The sequence below is a fragment of the Triticum aestivum genome, chromosome 7D, assembly GCF_018294505.1.
Source record: "Triticum aestivum cultivar Chinese Spring chromosome 7D, IWGSC CS RefSeq v2.1, whole genome shotgun sequence".
NCBI lineage: Eukaryota > Viridiplantae > Streptophyta > Magnoliopsida > Poales > Poaceae > Triticum > Triticum aestivum.
In genome coordinates, this window is record NC_057814.1 from 634,824,465 (window position 1) to 634,832,415 (window position 7,951).

Here is a 7,951-nt window from a genome sequence, read left to right on the forward strand (position 1 = left end):
CAAATTGCAGAAACATAATTTTCTTGTTACAATAACTTCTACTTCATTTTTGAGAACCTTTCGAATGATTTCAAAAGATCCAGACTTACGTCTCATCAAGTAAATATCCATATATCTACTTGAGTCATTTCTGAAGATAAATAAATCCACCACTAACAACACTTATCGGACTACACACATCAAATGTATGATCACTAATAAGTTTGTTGTTCGTTCCTTATGGCCTGTGAACGGTATTTTAGTCACTTCACTTTTCGGAGGAAAGTTGCAAGTGTCAGATGATTCAAAATCAAAAAGACTTCAAAATCCATCATAATGGAATTTTCCATGCGGGTTTCTCCAATGTGACCAAATGTAGTGCCACACTTGTGTGGTATTCTTTTAGTCTTGCGACATTTAGCGTCAGTGTTATGGATGTATCATATTACCCTCAATATTCATAACATACGTCCCATCGATGATGGAAGTATGGCCCTTATGTTATTCATAATACTTAACAACAATTGTTGTTTTTATGAACAACTCTTTTGCAACAAACATTGTGCAATGGGCTAGAGTGTATGAAACTCTAAAATGAATTATGAAAGTAAACCCAGAGGTATTGTATTATTATCAATATTCATAACATACATCTCATTCATAATGAAAGTATGGCCCTTGTGTTATTCATAACATCGAACATAAAAAGTTCTCTTATGAACAACCTTCTTGCAAGATGCCTTATGCAATGGGATAGAGTTTGTAAAACTCTAAATGAATTATGAAAATAAATACAGACGGCAATACACCGATGGAAGGTATAGTAACATTTACTATGTTCCCTGTGTATACCTTAACCTCATTTCTAGTTAGTCTTTCAGGCCATAGTAGTTCTTACATCGAGTTGCAACAAAATGCAATCGAGCGGGCATTTTTGTGATGAACTCACAATACCCAAGAATTAGTGATTAACATGTTTAACCATAATTCGCAAGAACTATATCTTTGACCAGCCTTCTATACATCAAAAACTTGTATGACATTCATACATGAGCTCGATATTCCAGTCTTCTTTCCTTTTGCCTTTATACTTCTAGCAGTTTAACTTTTAGTATTTCTCCTACTCTCAGAAGAAGCACCCAACTTAAGAGTGGCATTAGCCCCGGACTTCCTAGGCGTGTAAGTCATACTAACACCCTTTGGAGACTTCCTTTCTCTTTAAGTTGTTGTTTTATTCACCTTTCATTATATGACAGGCGTTCTTCTGGATCCCTTTCCCAACAGTCAAATGCATAGTAAACACTTTTACTAATACTTGCAAACAAACATTGCTTTGTTTGTATCTGAAAATAATTTTCAGTTCCATGAATATCATATAACTATCCCAACTTTCGAAGTTTGGGTTTCATGGAAGCAAACATATTCCACTTGACCGTAACAGAATTCTAGCTTTTGGATCAAAGGACGAGAGTCACATGATCCATAGCATTAGCGGGAGGATACGGAAAGCATGCGAGAGGAAAAAGTCCTTCTCGGCACTTTTGAGGACAATCCTCATATTACGGTACCAATCGTAAAGTTTTAACCAGATATTTAACAACTATTCAATTTTAACAGGGAAGGTGAAACGCGAGCCATTATTCTACAACTATTTTGCATATAACACTTAGACAATGTTCATAATTAATTGCACTAAGAACTAAACATGTTAATTCAACAGTGCGCTCCCACTCAAATCAATATCTCTCAAAATTTATTGTGAGTGATACAAGACCCACATTTCAATTGTTCGCCATTGGTGTAACACCACTGATGACGAAAAATCTCAACCGGTAGGCCAACTTGCCAATCACATCTCTATGTGACTCTTGTTCATCTTTCGATGCGTGTGTTCCGAGCTCATGACGGTCATGCCTGAACGTCAAGACAACCAAGTGATCTTGCTGCGAGGTCTCAACTCACCCGCCTCACACTTCTCTAATCGTTCGTACCCGTGTGACACGGCGCACCCCGAAAAGATAGGTGCCGTGACGGTGCTACACTTGGGAGAACACTAACTACTTGGTATTTTAAGTGAGAGATCACCCTAATAAAAGCGACTACCGCGCAATCAAGAAGGGTGCATCATAAGGGATAAACATCTCAGGCAATTCATAATAGCATGATATGGTATAGCCCTTTCTGACGGAGAAGTCTTTCATTTCTTCGTCTTCGGCATTCGCGTTGGTGTTCACCTTCGCGAAGATTGCCACCACCTTGTCGATGCACCAGATAATATTGCTATCTCTATAGCTAACAAAATAATGCATTACAACAAGGTTGACACGCAGGTCATTAAAGTGCAATCATATGGCTCCAACCATCATGCCGAATCATGACACGCAGGTCATGTTAATCAAATTACATCATATAGTCATCTCATACATAATCGAATTAGTATGAGCACTGCTATACCACATCATATGCACATCCTGCAAAACCAAGTTAGACGCCTCTAATCGGTTTATGCAAAATTTATTTTACGTGGCTTCTAAGGTTTTGACTTAAACCGCAGCGACCAACGTTTTATCATCAAGTATGATTATTCAAGTTGCTAGATTAACATCTCGGGGTGTATGAAACACGGGATAATTAAATCTCGAGCCCCATACTAAACTTCGTCATACGCATGACCCCCGTGCAGATCATATCTGCAATGCCCTTTCATCTGCGAATTTCATCTTTCTTTTGACTACGGCAGAACCCAAAGAACTGATAGCACTTCCATGATCAATCAGGATCACGGATTGCCAGAACTTTGTCAAATTCCACCATGCTGTCTCGAGATTGAGCAAGCGCAAATTCTAGGGAAGCAACAAGAACCTCGGGTAACAGATTTCATCTGTCACTCGCATAAATAATTTTCAGCAATAGATCTCATCTACTACCTAATTATATTATGCAATACCCATACATCTCCATGTATTCTAGATCGAAACCTGCATCTACGCATAGCACGGCTCTTGATGCCACTGAAGGGGAACGCGACAGAAAACAAAAATTTTCCGACCTACGCACCAGCCCAGGACCACTATGGAGACTGCATACATGGTTTGATCTTTTTCGTTACCGACTCGTAGCGCAGCGGGAAGTAGAGTCGATGACGATCGACGGTGCAGATCCCCGCAGCTAGGATTTACAACCTCCCAACCGCGAGGATGTATACCCTCATCTGCTCCTCAGACAGCCCTCCGGGAGGCGGTCGAACAGCCCCCCGGACGGTGTCGCGTACAGCCCTTCGGGAGGACCTTCGAAACTCGAACGGTAACTCGGATAGCCCTTCGGGAGGACCTTCGAAACTCGGACGGTCACACGGACAGCCCTTCGGGAGGCACTCATGAACCAAGACCGAAACTACGATCTCTCTACAGAGTTGCACACATACGGTGTCATCTATCCGACAGGGCTTCGCCGTCCAGAACTAGTTCCTGCCGGAACCCAGACAGCCTTAGGGCTCTACGAAACTCTTTTCGTGGGAGGGAGAGAAGAAGCCAGATAATGCATGGCATGTGTATGAGAGCAAGGGATGAGTGTGGAGGGCTGCCCCTCCACCTCTATTTATAGGAAATCCCAAGGGGGTAGGGTAGTTTCACAAAAAACCCAAAATGCACATGAATGAAGTCCTTCCACAAGGACCTAGGAGTGAAACCAAGGAACAAGAGGGTCCCCAAGGGGGGATACCCCATGTGGCCGGCCACACCCCCATGAGGGGCCCAAAAAATGGCTCCTATCCATCCATGTCATCCCCAAGATCTTTTGGAGCAAAGCCCCAAAAGGTGGCTTTCCATAAAGTAACCATAAAGCTGATTTTCACTATTCACGACGACATTTTTCAGCGTCTGATCAAACTGAAAATATTTATGTGGGCTAAGAACATTTCCAGTACCCACTAAAATTATTTTCAGCGCGTTCCGAAACAATTCCGGTTTTAGTGATTTTCATCTGCGAAACGCATCTGAAGTGGCTCCGGCAGCTCCGGAACATTTCCGGTTTTTATCTCAGAAAATTCCAAAAAGCTTCCAGAATGATTCTGGCATCCTCCAAGAATTATCAGGCGTGTGCCGAAACCAATTTGACTTAATGGTGTATCCCGAAACAACTTTTCGGTATCATCGAAACTTATCCGATGACCTCTCTCTGCGGTACGATTCCGCTGTCCGAAACTTTTTCGGTGATTTTCTCTCAGACTCCCTGTCTGGTATTCAGTAGATAGATGACCCTTAAGCGTGTGACCCTATAGGTTCGATGAAGTATAGACATGACCCGGAACCCCTTCCGATCAATGATCAACATCGGAGCCGTGGACACCCATATTGACCCGTATACCCACACGAATAAATATTTGAGTGAACCTCCAGTTGCCGTGTGCTATTCCTGTTGCTTCGCGATATGTTACAAATACCCGAGGTGAGACATGTTGGCATTCCCGTGGATCAACAACTTGTCCACTATGCTAGTTACCTCGTTACCGGTATTGTTCTCTTTTCTCGTTATCGTGTTCCGGCATCCCCGTGATCAAATCACAAAGTGTCTGGCCAGACGATGATGGATACCGTAACACCGAGAGGGCCCAGGGATATCTCTCCATCGTCGGAGGAGCAAATCCCAATCTTGAGCTATCAAGTTACTTGACACACTTTTCCATGAACCCGTAAGCCGCCGTAATAGCCGCCCATTTACGGATGACGTTTAACAAACCCCAAAGTTCATGAAGCAAGCATGAAGAAACTCGATACTCTCATGGTCTAAGGAATCATGCAAATGTTAACCATCTCTGTGTTATGTACCAATAAACTTGTGACGAATGAATCTCATAACATAACATCAATCCGGGTCGATTCAACACAAATGTTCTCTTAACATTGTGCCCTCAAAGTTGCTGGCATAGACATGCCCATGACCAGGAAAACAGAATCATCATGCAACACTTGAGCTAGTCTTAGAGGCCAGACTAGGAATACTTCTTACCGTTTATTATTCCACACGTGCATTTGAGTCTTCCTCCGAGCCTCGTGGATATTGCAGACTCGAGAATCATTGCAGTTATAGCATGGAACATAAACATAATTATGAACTCGGAGATAAATAATATCATTTATTATTGCCTCTAGGGCATATCTCCTACAGTCATCTCATCTGATCTTATACCGCAATGCACCACATACCGGGCATGCGTTCAGATCCTTGTACGCACCGCGGTAGAGGATGCAGTCATTAGGGCATGCATGTATCTTCTGCACCTCCAATCCTAGAGGGCATACGACCTTCTTTGCTGCGTATGTACTGTCGGGCAATTCGTTATCCTTTGGAAGCTTCTTCTTCAATATTTTCAATAGCTTCTCAAATCCTTTGTCAGGCACAGCATTCTCTGCCTTCCACTGCAGCAATTCCAGTACGGTACCGAGCTTTGTGTTGCCATCTTCGCAATTGGGGTACAACCCTTTTTTGTGATCCTCTAGCATGCGATCGAACTTCAACTTCTCCTTTTGACTTTCGCATTGCGTCCTTGCATCGACAATGACCCGGTGGAGATCATCATCATCGGGCACTGGTTCCTCTTGATCTTCAGCGGCTTCCCCCGTTGCAGCATCATTGAGCACATCGTCTGGTTCCTCTTGATCTTCAACAGCTTCTCCCGTTGCAGCATCACCGTATTCAGGGGGCACATAGTTGTCATCGTCCTCTTCTTCTTCACCGTCTTCCATCATAACCCCTATTTCTCCGTGCCTCGTCCAAACATTATAGTGTGGCATGAAACCCTTGTAGAGCAGGTGGGTGTGAAGGATTTTCCGGTCAGAGTAAGACTTCGTATTCCCACATGTAGGGCATGGACAACACATAAAACCATTCTGCTTGTTTGCCTCAGCCACTTCGAGAAAATCATGCACGCCCTTAATGTACTCGGAGGTGTGTCTGTCACCGTACATCCATTGTCGGTTCATCTGTGTGCATGATATATAATTAAGTGTGTCAAAAACCATTACAGAACATCATGAATAGATAATTAAGTGACCAAATTAATAGAAGTTCGTCATCACATTAAAACCAAAGTACATACATAGTTCTCATCTAACAACATATAGCTCTCCAGAGCATCTAATTAATTAAAACATACATTGAAACTATGTAAAACATTTCAATGCGAAAACAAATGCGATCATAATCGCAACCAAGGTAACAATTGATCCAACGGCATAATGATACCAAGCCTCGGTATGAATGGCATATTTTCTAATCTTTCTAATCTTCAACCGCATTGCATCCATCTTGATCTTGTGATCATCGACGACATCCGCAACATGCAACTCCAATATCATCTTCTCCTCCTCAATTTTTTTTATTTTTTCCTTCAAGAAATTGTTTTCTTCTTCAACTAAATTTAACCTCTCGACAATAGGGTCGGTTGGAATTTCCGGTTCACATACCTCCTAGATAAATAAAATCTATGTCACGTTGGTCGGCATAATTTTCATAAACAATAAATGAACCAATAGTTATAAAGATAATATATACCACATCCGAATCATAGACAGGACGAGGGCCGACGGGGGCGGATACCAAAACCATCGCACTATATAATAACAAGCAATAAAATAGTAAGAAAATTAGACAAGTATCTATCTAAAGTAAGAATTTTTTTGTTTCAGAAAGAAGATAAGAACAAGAGGCTCACCACGGTGGTGCCGGCGACGAGATCGGCACGGGCGATCGACGGCGGTGAAGACGGGAATGGGACGTGACGGGCCACTAAACCTAGACAAATCTCAAGGAAAATGGAGCTTTGAGGTCGAGCTTCGAGAGGAGAAAGCTTAACTAGTGTGGCTCGGGCATTTCATCGAACACCTCAGGTGCATAGGAGGCGAGCTAGAGCACCACAAAGCCCTCCCCTCGCCGGCCAGAGAAAAATAGAGCACTGGAGTGCTCTGCTCGCGGGCGAGGGGTATATATAGGCACCTCATTGGTCCCGGTTTGTGGCATGAACCGGGACTAAAGGGCAGCCTTTGGTCCCGGTTCAAGCCACCAACCGGGACCAATGGTGGTGGGCCAGGAGCGAGGCCCATTGGTCCCGGTTCGTCCCACCAACCGGGACCAAAGGGGCCAGACGAACCGGGACCAATGCCCCCACGAGGCCCGGCAGGCCCCTGGCCTCACGAACCGGGACCAATGGGCCCATGGGTCCCGGTTCATGACTGAACCGGCACTAATGGGCTTACCTGGCCCGAACGTAAGCCCTGTTTTCTACTAGTGGTAGGCAGCACCAAAACTCTAATTGTTACACACCTTTATGCACTACTCAGTGGGACAGGGTGAAACCTCTTCGTGAGACCGAAAAATACAATAATGTTTGAACATCGGGCTTTTTTATGAGACCTGATGAAACCTCTCGGTGAGACTAAGGTAAGCTGACCTAAGCACTTTACACACTTCGGTGAGACTGATTGAATCTATTCGGATATTTCAAGTCAAATACAAATGGTAAAAGAAGGTTGGCAAGTGGGCAACTCGGTGAGACCGAGATGCTAGGGTTTATACAATGGCTATGTCAACTGTATCTCGGTGGATTTGGTTGTATGTCTTTCGGTGGGACTGAGATGAACTTTAGGGTTTTGGACATTGTGGAATATGAGAGTGTGGTTGAGGTTTTTTGTGCAATAACTCTAAGCATATGAGCAGTTAGACCATAATCAAAACCTCATCCCCTTTTAATAGTATTGGCTTTCCTATAGACTTAATGTGATTTTGGATCACTTAAATGTAAATGTAGAGTCTTGAGGATTGGCCAAGATCTATCCTTAGCATTTTGAGGGGTCCACATTCACATCCAATTGTTGTACTCCCTCCATTCCCTTATACAAGGCCACAAACTCATATTACAGGTACCAATGTAAAATTTAATGACTGCTTTGCAAGCCAACTTTTGTTCCCGTTAACC